This window comes from Puma concolor, chromosome D3 (genome assembly GCF_028749965.1).
Source record: "Puma concolor isolate L17-30 chromosome D3, mPumCon1.1.hap2, whole genome shotgun sequence".
NCBI lineage: Eukaryota > Metazoa > Chordata > Mammalia > Carnivora > Felidae > Puma > Puma concolor.
The window spans coordinates 37523604-37542197 of NC_141678.1; the positions used below are offsets into that span (position 1 = coordinate 37523604).

Sequence of the window (18594 nt, forward strand, 5' to 3'; positions counted from 1 at the left end):
TTAACACAAGAATTCAATAAAGCTGCAGGATACAAAATTTACATGCTGAAATCTGTTGTATTTCTATACACTAATAATGAACTAGCAGAAAGAGAAATTAAGTAAACAATCCTATTTACACATGCATCAAAAAGAATAAAAGACCTAGAAGTAAATTTCACCAAGAAGGTGAAAGACCCCTACTCTGAAAACTATATGACACTGATGAGAGAAGTTGAAGATGACCCAAATAAATAGAAACATACACCATGTTCATGGATTGGAAGAATCAATATTGTAAAAATGGCCACACTACCCAAGCAATCCAAAAATTCAACATAATCCCTGTCAAAATAACAATAGTATTTTTCACAAAACAAGAACAAATAATCCTAAATTTTTTATGGAATTTTAGAGATCTCAAAGAGACAAAGAAATCTTGAGAAAGAACAAGTTGGAAGTATCATGATTGCAGATTTCAAATTACATTACAAAGCTATAGTAATGAAAACAGTATGGTACTGGCACAACAAGACACGTAGATCAACGAAACAAAATAGAGAGCCCAGAAATAAGCCCACACTCACATGGTCAGTTAATCTATGACAAAAGAGGCAAGAATATACACAATGGGGAAAAGAGAGTCTCTTTAATAAATGGTGTTGGGAAAATTAGACAGGTACATGCAAAAGGATAAAAGTGAACCACCTGCTTACACCAGACATGAAAATAAACTCAAAATGGATTAAAGACTTAAATGTAAGACCTGAAACCATAAAACTCCTAAAGGAAAACATAGGCAGCAAACTCTTAGACATCAGTCTTAGTAGTATTCTTTTCAATGTGTCTCCTCAGGCAAGGGCAACAAAAGCAAAAATAAACAATTGTGACTCCATCTAACTAAAATCTTTTGGACAGTGAAGGAAACAATTAACAAAACAAAAAGGCAATCTACTGAATGGGAGAAGTTATTTGCAAATGATGTATGTGGTAAGGGGTGTATGGTACATACTAGAAGGCTGTTTGTGCAAGCACACCCTGGATGTCTGTGTTAATCACTATCTTGAGAATGCAGAGATCCTATCCTCCTTTTATATTCCCATCAAACAGAATAGGTAGAAGAACATGTTGTTCAGTATTCAAGGTTAGGAGATCCAATGGTGGCCAACCCAATATCTCCCTTGTAACAAAGAATGTCTGGATGCTAGGCCTCAATCTCCTTGGAACACTGGCTGTGCACAGAAGGGAAGGGCTACAGATAGTTGCTAGACTAGTTGCTACACTATAAAAACTTATTGCATGTGGATTCCAGAAGTGGATGCTTTGTCCAGTTGGCCACTTCTGGATTTCCTGTATGTAAGTTCCCCAAATAAACCTATGTCTTGATCTCTGTCTCTAAGTCACTCTTTTAGCCTTGCCAGACCATCATCTACCCTTGGCTTAGAGTCTGCTGGTGTGTGGCTACACAAAGGGTTAAAATCCAAAATATATAAAAACTCATAAAACTCAATACCAAAAAAAAGTCCAACTAAAAATGGACAGACGATGGGGCACCTGGGTGGCTCAGTCAGTTGACTGTCTGACTTTGGCTCAGGCCATGATCTCGCAGTTCGTGAGTTCCAGTCCCGTGTCAGGCTCTGTGCTGATGGCTCGGAGCCTGGAGCCTGTTTCAGATTCTGTGTCTCCCTCTCTCTACCCCTTCCCCGCTCATGCTCTGTCTCTCTCTGTCTCTCAAAAATGAATAAACGTTAAAAAATTTTTTTTAAATGGGCAGATGACCTAAATAGACACTTTTCCAAAGAAGACATACAAATAGCCAACAGACACATCAAAAGATGCTCAACATTGTTAATCATCAGGGAAATGCAAATCAAAACCAAAATGAGTGACACCATTTTGACATCTGACACCAGTCACAGTGGCTAGTTTCAAAAAGACAAGAAATAACAAGTTTTGACAAGGACGTGGAGAAAAAGGAATGCCTGTGTACTGTTGGTGAGAATGTACACTGGTGAAGCCGCTACAAAAAACAGTGTGAAGATTCTTCAAAATTTTTAAAATAAGAATACTATACAATCCAGTAATTCTACTTCTGGGTATTTACATGAAGAAAATGAAAACACTAATTCAAAAAGATATATGCACCCCTATATTTATTGCAGCATTATTTATAATAGCCAAGATATGGAAGCAACCTAAGTGTCCATTGATATGATGAATGGATACAGAACGTGATGTATATATGTACACATGCACACACACACACACAATATGGAATATTACTGAGACTTAAAAAGAACAAAATCTTGCCGTTTCAACAACATGAATGGACCTAGAGATTATTATGCTAAGTGAAATAAATCAGAGAAAGACAAATACCATAGGATTTCACTTATATGTGGAATCTAAAAAACAAAACAAATGAACAACTAACAACAAAACAGACTCTTAAATACAGAGAACTGATGGTTGCCAGAGGGGAGGAGACTACGACCATGGGTGAAACAGCTGAAGGACATTAAGAGACATAAAATTCCAGTTATAAAATAAATCACAGGGATGAAAAGTACAGCAAGGGGAATATAGTCAATAATATTGTAATAATACTGTATGGTGGCAGATAGTGACTACAGTTATCATGGGAAGAATTTTTGTAAATGTTATAAATATATAAATGTCAAATCACTATGATGGACACCTCAAACTCATATAATATTGTATGTCAACTATATTTCAACTAAAAGTACATATAGTAAAAGTTAGCTTTGGAAAAGTATCTAAGATGATGACAGAGAAGGTGTAAAAAGTTGGCTGCTCACACCCACTAGGATGGCTACTACCAAAAAAAAAGAGAAATCAAGTGTTGGCAAGAATGTGGAGAAAATGGAACCCTTGTTCACTGTTGGTAAGTCGAGTTTCTGTGGACAACAGTATGGCAGTTCCTCAAAAAATTACACATAGAATTACCATTTGATGCAGTAATTCCACTCCTAGGTATATATACCCAAAAGAATTGAATCAGGGTCTTAAAGAGAAATCCGTACACTGTGCTAATAGCAGTGTTATTCCTGATAGCCATAAGGTGGAAGCAACTTTGACAGATGAATGGATAAGTGAATGTGGTCTATACATATAATAAAATATTATTCAGCCTTAAAAAAGAAGGAAATTCTGATACATGCTATCACATGACTAAACCTTGAGGACATTATCCTAAGTGAAATAAGCCAGTCACAAGACAAATGCTGTATGATTCCATTAATAAGAGGTATGTACAGAAGTCAAAATCATAGAGACAAATAGCAGAGTGGTGCTTTCTGGGCTCTGTGGGGATGAGGAAATGGGGAATTTTTGTTTAACGAGTATAGAGTTTCAGTTTTACAAGAGAAAAAGAGTTCTGGAGAGGGATAGTAGAGGTAGTTGCACAACAATGTGAATATACTTGATACCACTGAGCTAGCTATATGCTTAAAAAATGGTTGGGGTGCCTGGCTGGCTCAGTCAGTTGAGCGTCCAACTTCAGCTCGGGTCATGATCTCACGGTCTGTGGGTTCGAGCCCCGTGTCGGGCTTTGTGCGGACAGCTCGGAACCTGGAGCCTGTTTCACATTCTGTGTCTCCCTCTCTCTCTGACCCTCCCCCATTCATGCTCTGTCTCTCTCTGCCTCAAAAATAAATAAACATTAAGGGGAAAAAAAAATTAAAAAAAAATGGTTAAGAGCGGCAGTGCCTGGGTGACTCGGATGAGCATCCGACTCTTGATTTCAGCTCATGCCATGATCTCAGGGTTGTGGTATCAACCTTAAGAGAGACCTTAAGATTTTCTCTCCATCTCTGGAGCACCTGGGTGGCTCAGTCGGTTAGGTGTCCAACTTTGGCTCAGGTCATGATCTCATGGTTTGTGGGATTGAGCCCCACACATCAGATCTGTGTCCCTCTGTCTCTGCCCCTCCCCTGCTTACTCACGCTTTCTCTCTCAAAAAATAAACACTAAAACATATTTTTTTAAAAAGATCCCCTCCTCTCTCTCTCTCTCCCTCTGTCCCCTCTCCCCACTCACACACTCTCTCTCTCTAAAAAAAAAAAAAAAAAAAAAAAAAAAAAAAGTTAATATGGTAACTTTTATCAGAACTCTTAAAAATTGAAAAAAAAATTTTAAGTTGGCTGCTTAAATACTGAGATAGTAGTGTGAGGAAATAATCTGTAACATTAAATGGAAAAATCCTACATGAGGATGAGGAAGGGGGCACCGACCTGGAACACAAAGACCCATACATAGTGAGTTCAGGGAGAACCGGATCACCGCTACGGGCAGGGTCGGACCACTGAGGAGGGCAGTGCAGACTCCTGCGATCTAGGAGGGCCACAATAGGGCTACCTCCAATCTAGCAGATACACAGTTGAGCAGAGCAGGGAGCAGCTTCATGGGGCACTTTGTCACAGGGCCGCTGCGAGGACTAAATAAGTTAGCACATGTGTACATTTAGAACACAAAAATACCCAACAAATGTGAGTTTAAAAAACAAGAGGCACAGTGGGGGAAATACATGCGAAAATGCTAGAATTCTGGGAAATTTTTGAGATTTGCATAAAAATAAAATGAAGTATTTTTATGTGAGGTGGTGATGTGTTAAGTGACCTCATTGTTGTGGTAATCATTTTGCAACATGTCCACGTATCAAACCAACATGTTGTGCATCTTAAATTTAACCCAATGTCATATGTCAATTATATCTCAATAAAACTGGAAAAAATTAAAAAAATATTTCACTTCTATGGTATCTGATTGACAAATCTCATACTCCCTGGGAACAATGTTTGATTAACAAGAACACTTTGGTTCTGAACCATGAATAACTGAGCTACTTTATGCAGTATGATCTTCTATTCTTGTTCTGACATTATTTTTTTTTCTTTTTAATTTTCCAATTTGGAGTGACTGTGCACCTTCTTTCAAAGAATTTCAAGCCTGCCTTGTTCTCCCCTGGCTCAACTGGAGTTGACCAAAACGCTGAGACTACCTCTTCACCAGTGTGCAGGCCGAGCTGTTTCACCCAAAACAAGAACTCCCAGATGAAAAGAGGCCACTGTGGCATTATGACTCACTTAGGGCAGTTTCATTTTTATATGAAGAGCAGCAGAGGACTGCTATAGAATTTAGCCATGTCCTATAGCATATGCAAAGCACACTGATATGCAGGAGCAAACAAAGAGACAGGGGAATAAGAAAACAAATCCGCGTGCTCAATACTGTCTCTAGGAATCCTACATTTCTAAATCACTTTTAGCAGAAGTTTCTGGCATTTTACCACTGATCCTGACACTACCATACTGTTAAGCAGTGCGAGTTTTGAACATCAACTGGCAGGGAGTTAGCCAATTTATTTTTAAAACTCAAAGCATTTCAGAAAATTATGAACTATCCCTTTTATTTTCTTATGCTGTGAATTTTAGGCAGCTTTAACAATTGGGTGGTAAGAGTTTTCTACTGAATTCTTTATAGTCTGAAAGACACACATACTCTTTTTTTTTTTTTTAATGTTTATTTATTTTGAAAGAGAAAGAGCATGAGTAAGGGAGGGGCACAGAGAGAGAGGGAGAGAGAGAATCCCAAGCAGGCTACAGGCAGTAAGCGCAGAGCCCGACGTGCGAACCATGAGATCATGACCTGAGCCAAAATCACGAGTCAGTCAGCTGAACTCACTTAGCCACCCAGGTGCCCGAAACAGATATATTCTAATGGTAGAGATAGAAATCGACACAGGTATCATGATGGCTGTAGCTTCCTTCATTATTTTTTATGCTTTGAAGACTTTTCCCTTTTGCAACAAGACCAATACTGAAAGCCACTAACTAATTTCCAGAATTCTAGTATAGAAACAGCTTATAAACCGTATCCAATCACCACTGCTACACAGCTTACTACCCTTCATATACCATATTCAGAAGCCCAAAACCTTCTCTACTTATGGATATTTTTTAGGTTTATATCATTCAAAAATGAATGTGCTTGACTTGTGAAAAAGCTACAGTATTAATGACAGACATGGACCAAGTTTTTTTTGTTTGTTTGTTTTTAGTGTTTATTTACTTTTGAGAGACAGAGAGAGACAGAGAGAGAGAGAGAGAGAGAGAAAATGAATGGGGGAGGAGCAGAGAGGGATGGAGACACAGGATCCGAAGCAGGCTCTAGGCTCTGAGCTGTCAGCACAGAGCCTGACGCGGGGCTCGAACTCATGAACCATGAGATCATGACCTGAGCCGAAGTCAGATACTTAACGGACTGAGCCACCCAGGTGCCCTGTCATGGACCAAGTTTTTAAAAACTATAATGCAGTACTGAAAGCATAAAAGTTTAAATCATACATAAGTTATAAAGTGGAAATTGAAGGTCTTCTCCATCTGTATCACATCAGTATTTGCCTATAAGCTGCTCTGTTTCCCCTACTCAAAAATATGTCATGGATAGGGGCGCCTGGGTGGCGCAGTCGGTTAAGCGTCCGACTTCAGCCAGGTCACGATCTCGCGGTCCGTGAGTTCGAGCCCCGCGTCAGGCTCTGGGCTGATGGCTCAGAGCCTGGAGCCTGTTTCCGATTCTGTGTCTCCCTCTCTCTCTGCCCCTCCCCCGTTCATGCTCTGTCTCTCTCTGTCCCAAAAATAAATAAACGTTGAAAAAAAAATTTTAATTAAAAAAAAAAAATATGTCATGGATGTATTTTCCATGCCAGCACAGAAATATCACCTCAATAACTGCATGGACTGGCATAAGTTATCTTAGAAATTAAGCAAACACGCAGATATATCCAGGCACTGAAAATGTCTGAAGAAGTGAGAAACTTGAGAAAGAATAAGTACATCTTAGAAGATGAAGAGCAGACACATTTAGGGCTACTAATGACAATTTTAGTTACAGCACACAATTTCTTACTCATGCCAAGCTTACATTGGTGGAATCTCAGAGAAGAGATCACCGTAACATTCTGCTGGGGTAGGGGAATCAAATGTGAAATACAGGTCATGAGTATCTGAGTAACACATTGGTTCATTCTGAGGTAATCCACCCAAAGAATCCTATAATTGCATGATTTTTTTTTTTTTTTTTTTTTTTTTGGCAAAGAAGTAAGACAGTATTTTGGGGACAAGCACATTTGGAAGAGTTCTCGCTTCTTCAGTTAGGGATCCAAATATTTCCCTCTTCATCCCAGGGTGCAGTAGGGACCACGACCTACCAGTCTTAAAGCATTACATAATTATGATCCTCAGGCTCATCCAACACTTTGATGAGCCTTTAATCTGTAGCTTCATACCTCACCATATTAGGATAAATAGAGCTTAATCTTCATAAACTGTTTGTATTTTTTAAATTCCAAAACAATACCAGGAAAATATTACTTGAAACACAGACGGTAATTGTATCACACAGCAACTTTTGTTGGGAAAACAGCATTAGGTTTCAAATTAGATTTTGAGTGCATGGGGATTTCCATGAATTCAAAGTGGCATTAAAAATGATTTTATTATTCCATTTTTCCCTCCATTATTTTTCTAGATATAACTTGTATTACATTGCAATGATTATTGGAGATCTGTAACTTCTTATTGTCTACACTGAATGAGTATTTCGTAACTTCAGAACAATGTAAATACAAGAGTATAATTCTCCCTCCACAGATCAACTGACTTTTAAAAAGTCAATAATCTTTTTACAAATCAAGTAAGTAGTCTTTTATATGTATCCCTTCTGGCGCTCCTTCTTTCTGCATGCCCCTGTACCCATAACAGATCATTTGTTATCAGCTTCGAGGACTTCATCTGGCACTTCCTCTATTTTACCTTAGCATTTGTCATACTGTGGACCTGGTGGCAACAAACTCCCTCAGGTTTCTTTCTGAATATATCTTTAATTCATTTTTGGTTTGGTGAATTTTTTTTACTGGGCACAGAATTTTAGGCTGGCAGTTTTTATTGTTGTTTTTCAAAACCTTTTAAAGATGCCATTCCATTGTCTTCTGGACTCCTGAATCTGATGAGAAGTCCATTATAATTTTTATTGAGATTCTTATAAATACAATGTCTTTTTTTCTCTAGCCACTTTTTCACAGATTTTCTCTTTCTCTTTGTTTTTAGCAATTTAATTATGAAATGCTTACACTGGGGTTTTCTTTGTATTTATTCTGCTTGAGGTTTACTGCGTTTCTTGAATTTGTGGGTCAATGTCTCTCATCAATTTTGAAGTATTACCCATTTTCCCTTCAACCATTTCTTTTGTCCCGTTCTCTCTCTCCTCGTCTCCTGGAACTCCAATAACATGAATGATAGCTATTTGATATTGTCCCAAATGTCCTTCATGGTCTGCTTTGCCTTATCCTCCACTCCTTCTCTGAGCTACAGTTTATTTTCTACTACTCTGTCTTCAAGGTCACTTTTCATTTCTTCTATGCATCTTGTATGTCTAGCCAGTGAATGCTTCAATTCTGATATTGTGGGGTTTTTCATAATACATATGTCAAATTAGCTCTTCTGAGAGATTCAATTTCTCTGTTGGCATTATTCATCCTTAATCCATTCTGTCCAACTTTTCCTCTGATTTCTTTAATATATTATCATTATTACTTAATGTATCATTATATCATCATTATATATCATCATTATCATATTATATTATCATTTAATATATACCAATATATCATTATCATATTATCATATATCATATCATATAACATCATTATCATTTCTTTAATATATTATCATTGTTACTTAAAAGTTCTTATCTCATAATGCCAACGCTTGTGCCATCAGCGTGCCTGCTAACATTGATCAAAAACCAGTCAATTGTTAATGGGGGCCACATTTTCCTTTTCTTTTACAAACCTCGTAACTTTTTGTTGTATGACATTTATTATTTTTTAAAGGAGCTCTAGAAAACTGGAATAGTAATTTCCCCCAGAAGGGCAAGACTTTTCCTCTCTGTCTGGTAGTTAGAGTGAGACACAGATCACTTCACTCCAATCAGGAGCTGAGCGAGGTCTGAGCTGTATTGCAACTTTAACTAGTTGTAGGTTACCTCTAGTTCTAAATGCTTTAAGAGTCCTGTGTGTTTACAGGTTCTTCCCTCCAGGAGGGCTATGCGATAAACACTGTGGGACTCAGAAATCTCTCTGTGCTTTAGAGTCTAGCCCCCAGCCTCCTGTGTTGTTGCTCTCAGAGCAAAAATCCCAAATGAGAGGATTATCAGGTGTGGAAGACCCTGTATCTGGGCTTCAACAGATTCCAATCTGCTGTGCCAGTGCACACAGCCATTAACAGCTGCACTGGTGTCTCATTGCCCCTGCAGATGCCTTCTGCCCAGGCAGGTATGATTGTCTGCCCAGCACTGCATAGACTCAGGGGCAGAAACGTGCCCAGGGAGGGAAATGACTGCTGGACTCTGTCACCTAGGAAGAGCTCTGCCCTCCGCGGAATTTAGCTCCTTTAGACATCGTGTCCGCAGCGTTCCACTACAGTGTTTATAAAACAAATGATTTTTACATTTATCCGTTCTTCTCTAGTTGTTACAGTAGGAAAGACAGTCAGCCACCACCTAGTCTACCTCCTAACTGTTAGTGGAAATCCCACAGAACGTTGTAAACATCAGATTTCCTTTAACATTGTATTTGCTAATGAACTGCTAGCTCTGTCTAACCACAAGTCCAAGTTTTCTGAGTATATGCCCCAGAATATTTTTAAAAGACATCCTTCTTGCTAAGAAATACTCTATGGGCCCTTATTGTCTCTTATAAAGAATTTCACACATAACAATTTACTACCATACACATTACATCATTTGATCCTTACATTAACCCCATAAAGCAGCCAAAGCAAAAATTCACATTTCATTGAGGGAAAGAGTTACTGACAGCAAAGCGGAGACACACAACTTCCCACTACAATTACAATAAAATGCAAATGCTCTTCTAGGACTTCATGGCCCAGCATGTTCTGTCCTCAACCTGCTTTTGCAGTCACACCTTAGATCACTCTCCCCAGCATTAGCACCAGGCATGCTAATCTTTTCTCAGTTTCTTTAAAAAGCCAAGCTGTTTCTTCTCTCAGGAAATTTTCTCTTACTGGTTTTTCTGCCTGGAACATTCTCCTATTTCCATGCCAAGATGCTTCTCATCGTTCAGCTCCCAAGGTAAATGTCACCTCCTCGGGGGATCTTTTCCTGGCCATCTTAACTTAGCATTCCTCCAGTTATCCATCATCTCAGCTTTCTGCACTTTCTTTTTCTCATCCATCAACAACTTACACTTCATCTACTCACTTACTTCATTTTTCTGGAATGATTTTCCCCAGTAGAATACAGAGGAACCATGTCTGTCTCATGTACACAGTATCTGGCCAGTAACAGGAACTCAGAAATATTTGCTGAATGAATGACTATTGACAATGGAGCCAGAATATAAATTCAAACCTTTTCAATACTGTCCAAATGCTTTCCCTAACAGTAATCTTTCTTAATTTCAAAAGTCCCCTCAGGTATTAGTGTATCTGTGTATTACTATACATATCTTTGTACCAGAGAAGAAATATGTGGTGATTTAGAGAAAAACTGTGAAGCCAGCTGGCCCAGATTTCAATGTGGGCTCTGACACTTGCTGGATCTATAACTTTGCACAAGCTATTGAACCTCTGTCCCCCACTGCCTAATCTGTAAAATGGGAATATTAATCATACACATGTCCTGGGGTTATTATGAGGATTAGTGAGGATTAATAATATGTGAAATGCATGGCACATAGTAAACCCATATGTAAAGTGACTGCTATAATTTAATTTTTTAGCATGCCCATTCAGGCTATTATGGAGGGCACTAAAATATCTCTAGAAATAAAATGAGATAAATAAAACTGCATTTATCAGAACTTCTCTCTGATCCAACCCCATTCCCAAGCCTTCTTGTTTCCTCAACTCCCTTAAGTTCTGGCCAAATCACATCAGAAAAATTCTTCCCCATGGTTTCAGTGAGATCTTTTGTTTTCTTAAATTAAGTGCTATTGCTTTCTCTTCTCCTTCTCCCTTCTTGGAATGTAGACAAGATGACTGATACTTTAGCAGCCATCTTGCAATGATGAGAGAAAAGCCAAGAAAATTACAGCGATCAGCCTTGATATTACGGAGTCTCAGAAATAATATCAGATGCTGCCTATCTCTGGTCTTCTAGAAATGTGAGAACAACAAGCTTCTATTTTTGAAGACTACGCTAATCTTTGTTGTTGTCGTTATTATTACTTCCAGCCCAGATAATTCTCAATGATATAACTAGAAGGAATACTTTAATAAGTCATTTAGAGTAGATTATATGCCTTCTCCACTCCACTAAGAGGATTATTCAAGTAAGAATCCAGTCAATAACCTGCCTCCTAAAGGAAGGTGTGTCTAATGTAATGATCTTCAATATTAAGAGCTGCCAAATTATTAGCCTAATCTCATGTCTTGGTCTGGCCTTGCTCAGTGTACTACAGAGTTAAACTATTCCTGCTGAAGATATCCCTACTTAAATATACAAGGAACATAGTCACACTGTTCTCAAATCAAATATATTCCAAGAATATTAGGAAGAATATACCAAAATCAAAGATTTCCCCCTCCTCTTTCTAAAAGAGGATTAGATTTTCCATTGTCATTGTCTTTAATTATGTCAATGGCAGCACAGCATGACCATCTAGAGACATCATCTTGGCTCCTGACCTCAGTGAGGCTTTGCAGCAGGGCTCTTGCAAAGTGACACTGCTCACTCTGTGGGGCAGACCCTAGCTAGGCACAGTCCCGGTAATGCAGCTCTTTGTCCCTTAGCTCCCTCAGGAGGCCATTTAGATAAAGTAAAATGACAAATCCCTTGTTTTTATCCACTGGCTTCTCAGCAATCTTTGGATTCTAACATGTGTATAAACAAGCTCAACTTGGATGTCTTGCAAAAAAGCACTTGAAAGGCAACGGTGATAAAGGGAAGCTATAGTTTCAGAGTAATAGAAGCAAGAACACACAGCAGCTTCCCACTCTCTTTCTCAGGCTCAGTGACTCTGTCTTTCAATATCATCTGGCATCCTTCATTCTCTTCCTGCCATCCCGGTTTTCTGTTCTTCTCCTGGCCTGCCTCACCCCTCTTTGGGGAACAAGAATAAAGCTGATGAAACCACTCCATCAAAAGGTAAGCAGGTCTGCCTGAACCTCTCTGTTGGCAGGAAAAAAAAATACAGAAAAATGTGTTTGTAGATTAGGTGGAGGCTTAAAACAGCAAACAAATCTCAGTCACTCATCAGGGAATATTTGAAATGGTTTTGAAAGCTGGAATTTTGTTAACTAACTGAGGTTCCTATCAGCAATTAAATTCTTAAGCATGTACATAACACCTCTGAGCACAAGCACTGGGCTAGGAAGGGCAAACGTTGCAACATGGAGAGAACAACTTCTAACCATTAAACACTGAACCCCACGAACTTGCAAGGTGGGGAGACTTTAATGGGACAACAAGCTCTTCTGCAAGAGAGAATGATGAAATCTTTTTTGAGGATGGATGGGGAGAAGAGCATGCTTTTCTGTACTTCTAGCTATGAAAGAAAGTCAACTCCACATGCTTGACTTTGAAAGTAATCTATGCCAGGGCATATGGGTAGCTCAGTCAGTTGAGGGTCTGACTTTGGCTCAGGTCATGATCTCAGTTTGTGAGTCTGAGCCCATGTCGGGCTCTGTGCTGACAGCGCGGAGCCTGGAGACCATTTCAAGTTCTGTGTCTCCCTCTATCTCTGCCCTTTCCCAGTTCATGCTCTGTCTCTCTCAAAAAAAAAATAAATAAATAATAATAATAAAATAAAAATAATTAATTAATTAAAAAATAAAAATAAAGTAATCTATGTCATGTTCTATCTACTGCTTTATCAAAAGACACCACTAGTGAGAATCAATGCTTATATAGCTACCACATAATTAGAGTATATCACTTATATGGGCATATATAAACACACACATGACAAAATCAAAATATAATCTTTCTTCAATTTCACCTACTTTGGTTGAGGGAATGGGGAAATAGAGACTGACTGCTAACAGGTATGGAGTTTCTTTTTGGCATGAGGATAATACTCTGAGATTAGATAGAAGTGATGGTATCACAACTTTGTGACTATATTAAAAACCACTGAATTGTATACTTTGGTTTGTTTGAATTGTACACTTTAAAAAGAGTAAATTTTGTGGGGCGCCTGGGTGGCGCAGTCGGTTAAGCGTCCGACTTCAGCCAGGTCACGATCTCGCGGTCCGTGAGTTCGAGCCCCGCGTCAGGCTCTGGGCAGATGGCTCAGAGCCTGGAGCCTGTTTCCGATTCTGTGTCTCCCTCTCTCTCTGCCCCTCCCCCATTCATGCTCTGTCTCTCTCTGTCCCAAAAAATAAATAAACGTTAAAAAAAAAAAAAAAAGAGTAAATTTTGTTATATGAATTATTCATCAATTAAAAACTGTATGAGAAAAAATTACCTTTTTATTAAATTTTGTTAATTAAAAGTGTTTTGACACTGATAACACTAAAGGCTGGTGAGGATGTGGGGCAAGAAGTATTTTCATTCACTGCTGGTGGGAATGCAAAAAGTACAGGTGCTTTGGAAGACAGTTTGGCTATTTCTTGTAAAGCTAAACATACCCTTATCATACAACACAACAATCACTCTCTTCAGTATTTACTGAAGGTGAAAGCTTATGTCCACACAAAAACCTGCAACATCGATATTTATAGCAGCTTTATCCTATCCCTTAGTAGGTAAATGGATAAACGTGGTACATCCAAATAATGCAACATTATTCAGCGCTAACAGGAAATGAGCCATCAAATCATGAAAAGACATGGAGGAAACTTCAATGTATATTTCTAAATGAAAGAAGATGTTCTGAAAAGGCGACATACCATATAATTCCAACTATATGACATTCTGGAAAAGGCAAAATTATGGAGACAGTAAAAATATCAGTGGTTGTCAGGGGCTGAAGGAGAGCTGGGAGGGATGAACACATGGAACACACAGGATATTTAGAGCAGTGAAAATATTCTGTATGATACTTTAATGACGGATACAGGTCATTGCACATTTGTCCAAACCCACAGAATGCACAATACCAATAATTAACTCTAATGTAAATTATGGACTTTTGGGTGATAACGACGTGTCAGTATAGGGTCATTAATGTAACGTGCAATACTCTGGTAGGGGATGTTAATAATAGGGGATGCTGTGCCTGTGGGAGGCAGGAGATATACAGGAAGTCTCTGTATCTTCCCTTCAATTTTGCTTTGAACCTAAAACTGCTCTAAAAATATCTTCAAAAAAATATTTTGGGATTTCAAATAAGTTTTAAAAATCAAAAAAGAATCAAGTTTTCAAAAAAGCGTCATGGATGGAAAGACACCCCTATGAAAGGTTCTTTGGCTGCTTGGAGCAAAGAGTAATAGTCACAGATGGGAAACAGTGTTACCTGTTCAACTAATAATCGTCTAAATAGGTGACAGGCTAAAATGGCTGTTTTTAAGGCACAGGAAATCACCAAGTAAGAACGCTTTAAGTTGTATTTTATTTATTTTTTTAATTTTTTTTTTCAACGTTTATTTATTTTTGGGACAGAGAGAGACAGAGCATGAACGGGGGAGGGTCAGAGAGAGAGGGAGACACAGAATCGGAAACAGGCTCCAGGCTCTGAGCCATCAGCCCAGAGCCCGACGCGGGGCTCGAACTCACGGACCGCGAGATCGTGACCTGGCTGAAGTCGGACGCTTAACCGACTGCGCCACCCAGGCGCCCCTAAGTTGTATTTTAAAACCAATATACAGTTTATGAGTTTGATGTAGATACTGATTTTGGTGAAGCTCAGTCAGTCCCACAAGTGACTCATCACATTATCCTCAAAGATAAGTTAAAATTATTAGTGGAAAACCAATTTGGTGACACTAATCATTACTCAGAAGCTGGTATTTTTTATTTAATTAGGAGATATCCAGGAAAAAATATCTATAAAATAGAATGTAAGCAAAAAGAAGCTTTCCCTTGCTCTTTAATAGAATTCTATCCTTTCTACATTCAGTGATATATGTCATTATAACAGTTTTAGACATCTATGTTTGGTGCTTCTAAAATTACACTTATCCAAGAAATCTAGATAAATAATTTTTTTAAAGATTGTCTTTTTCATTCAAAAGCAAGTTATACATTCTCTCTACTGTTTAGTACCAAATGTCAGTGTGTATTTTTATTCTGTGGTTTTGAAGGGCCTGCTGTGGCTGGTGTTACTATGCATGACTTGTCAAAGTAACTAACCAGATGAGTCTCCCAATCTGGTGTCATCTGAAAGTTTGCCTCTCTGGGGCTGTGACGATTTGCTGGAATGCAACCATGTAATCTCTTTTCTTCCACATCTCTGGTCTCTATTTATTGTTGCTATCACCTAGTCATTCAATGGTCAGCCACAAAACACGAAAACTCTATTCTGTTGCATCCTTATACTTTTTTTCGATTTCTTTTTTGTCTGTCGCCCTTCTTCAACTCCAAAAGTTCAACCATAGCAGGACAAAATCATAAACAAGATCAAAGGGATAATTGGGTAGTCCCTCTGCTTGGAGCCTCACGTGGTCATTGTCACATGCATGGGTTTTAAACAGCTCTGTAGTCCATCCTGTTAAAGGTTTTCCTCAGCCTTTTTCCTCATGAGGCAATAACAGCTCAACTTTAAACTACTCAGTAAAAATCCAAGGTGAAATATAAACCCAACTTACTAAATTCTGGCAGGAATGAGTTGGTCATTTGGATGAATAATTATCTCTCAATTCTTTCTTTCACAATACATTTTCCACACTCAGACTTATTTTATTCCATGATGGTTTTAGTTCTATGGGGTCCCCTTGAACAATAATAATTTTATGTTCCATTTGTTTTTACTGGCTAACTTTAAGATGGCTACCCCTAACTTTTGTGTAAATAGCTTTAAATTGGAAAGCCATAATAACTAGGGTTTCCAATGAGACAGAAAAGCTAGATTTGGGGATCTGAGAGGGAATTTGAGAAATACTCAAATACATCACATTTTAAAAAATGAAGCTCCGAGAAATGAAGTAACTCATCCAAGAGCACATAGCTAATTACTGAGAACTACAACTACAAATTTAATCTCCTGATATCTAATTCCATGTTCATTTTCCCCTAGTCACCAGTCTCTTGATCCACTTACACTTTACATTCTTCACTCATTCACCCAAAAAAACCAAGAGCTTCACACTTTTACAGTAGAGGCTATTCTCTTTTTTCCATTAATGTATTTCTTAAAATGCAAATGATAATCAAGTGGATCTTTTTATCAAAAAATATGTTGGAATTTCCGTCCCGAAAGTTTTCATTAAAGAACAAAGATGTATGCAAAGGTGCTTCACAAGAGGGAAAAGAAATTCAGTACAAATTTCTCTAAAAAATCTGAAAGTAAACTAATAAAGCTGACAGGTGTAACAGACCAAATACACTGGTTATATTAAGTTGTATATAAGATACAGATACCACACATAAAAAAACAACTGCTAAATATCTGGTCTAAAAGGAATATATTAGCACTATTAAATATAAATCCCATTGTTAATTTATCCATTGGTTGGCATTTTAGAATGTATTAGAATTTCTTGAAATAGTATCAGTAATTCTTGTATTTTACTTAAAACCATTTGAAGAACTAGAAGCTGAATTCCATTTTACTCGATTTTCCTTGTGGCATATAGAGACATTTCCCAAGTATCACAGCCAGGTTGAAGTAAAATAATAAATTCTAAATTCACATTTTTATTACAGTTGCTATTGGTAATCATCATCATCATCAATCAATTAAAGGTATTTTCAATTACTTGTCTACCTCACCATCTCCAATTTACTTATAACATTGTTCATCCTAAGATAAATTCCTTCAGCAAACCATTAAGAGGCAGCAGTCGGAGCACTTCACATGCTTTAAAAATGCCATACAAAACAACTGTCAGAATTTAAGGTCATCAAAGTCCCCCTCACAGAATGACAGGAAAGGCATAGACTAGTAACCTGAATGCCCACGTTAAATGTGAAGGTAAGAGTTGCAAGTTCCACCAAAAGAGAATCAAATAACTAATTTCATAATGCTTGACTTCATGTGGTGGGGGCTCTTGTTGCCAATGCCTCTGAAGCTCTACCACGTTCAAGATGAATAGCTTGAGGAGTTCAGTACCTAATCTCTAAAAGCAGACAGACAACTATAAACCCCAGATCAACAGTTTATGCCCTGGGGAATGGAGAGTGATTACTTTACTGTCATCTTAGAGGAAGCTTTTTCTTTCTAAGAGGAGTAACCCCAGCAGGAAGTTTTCCCTCTCCAAAGGCTTCCTATCCACTCATTTGCAAGTAACGTTATCTTCTTTCTTTACCACTGGCTGGGATTAATTATGATAATCAGTAATTCCCTGAATACACTCTGTTGTGCCCCAAACTGTTGAGCTTTTGTCCCTTTAAAGAAGAAATACAAACGACACAAATGACTTAGGTCTTTCATTTCACTGTATTTACTTGCATTTATTTATAAAAGAAGCTGAGGCTTTTTTGGTTGTTTGATGAATGGGCAAGAGAGTTTTCATTTTCCATGAAAAAGCTCCTTCTTTAAAGTAAAAGAATACCAGATTTTGCTTAACAGGATACCTGTATTTAAGTAGAATTATAAAATGAAATTCTACAAGGGTTCCTGCTAGCCGATATATATAGCACCTCTGTATGAATTCAGTAAAGTCTATCCTCTCTGAAAAAATGTGGTTTGGCTAATGGAGCAAAGCTCAATCTCTGCCCCACTTGACCCCTTGGCATTCTTATTCAATAAACAACCTCTACAACTATTTTCATTGACCTTGAATTTTACTAAATGACTCATAGTTTCCCATTTATTTCCATTATAGAATTCTTCTAGGAAAATGTCAGTCTCCAGTCAAACTTTTAAAATCACATCTTTAACAACAATACCAAAGAACAGTTTTCTTAAATTTTTGGTAAATGTGGATATATAATAATTCATTAATGAAAAATGAGTAACTATGGGAAAGGTTGTGACTATTAGTTATGGCTACTTGAGTAACCTTTTGGGAAATGTGCTCTTTCATAAAAGATTTTATTGGTTTTATTATTCTAGAAAGAAAAAAGGAAAAGAGGCACTATGTATTTCTCAAAAGAAGACATAAAAATATATTGTAATAGAAAAAGAAATAGATCTGTAGTGTTAAAAACTCCAGGATGATGGTAAGTGAAAGCTTCCTGAGAACCTCTCCTACACACCTCTGCACTTCTGAACACAATAAACAGAAAGATGTAAGGTCTGCGGTACTAGGAAGTATATTTGGATGTACTTAATAAACACATATTAAAGGAGTGCTGCATAGCAAACCCTTAGAAAATGTTTACTGAATGAACAGAATAGACTTTGCAAAGGAATGGAGGCTGGACCATTTCCACTTTTAAGGAGCGACCGCATGATAACCAGCAAATTCAAAAAGCATAACGATCAGCCAGTTCAAAGATGGTGCCTGCCCCTCTTCCTCCTTCCCCCAA

At 37.9% G+C, this 18594-nt stretch overlaps 1 protein-coding gene and 1 long non-coding RNA gene across 7 annotated transcripts in view; both read right to left on the reverse strand.

Moving 5' to 3' along the window:
- LOC147575507 (uncharacterized) overlaps positions 1-18594 on the reverse strand; it is a 299228-nt gene that overhangs the window by 159056 nt on the left and 121578 nt on the right. The gene's annotated exons all lie outside the window — the stretch shown is intronic.
- Positions 1-18594, reverse strand: part of ARHGAP28 (Rho GTPase activating protein 28) — a 196520-nt gene that overhangs the window by 90009 nt on the left and 87917 nt on the right. The window lies entirely within an intron of this gene.